Raw genomic sequence first — 222 nt, 5'->3', positions numbered from 1 at the left:
ATACCCGAGTCGATCGGACTCGGAGAACACCCGGCCGTTATCAGAGTCAGTCAGCGCTGTGCGTGTGTTGTTTTGTAACTTTCAACTTGTGAAATTAGGATGAGAAAAGTGCGAGTAGGTAATTTGAAAAAAACAAAAACACGAGCGACGTCATCAGAAGCAGGGTGGGCGGAGTTAATGCACACGCACCGTGATAATGGATACGTTCATCAGTGATGTGAG

The sequence above is a fragment of the Sinocyclocheilus rhinocerous genome, unplaced genomic scaffold (genome assembly GCF_001515625.1).
Source record: "Sinocyclocheilus rhinocerous isolate Xijiao unplaced genomic scaffold, SAMN03320098_v1.1 scaffold966, whole genome shotgun sequence".
NCBI lineage: Eukaryota > Metazoa > Chordata > Actinopteri > Cypriniformes > Cyprinidae > Sinocyclocheilus > Sinocyclocheilus rhinocerous.
Note: the sequence above shows the minus strand (reverse complement) of the source record.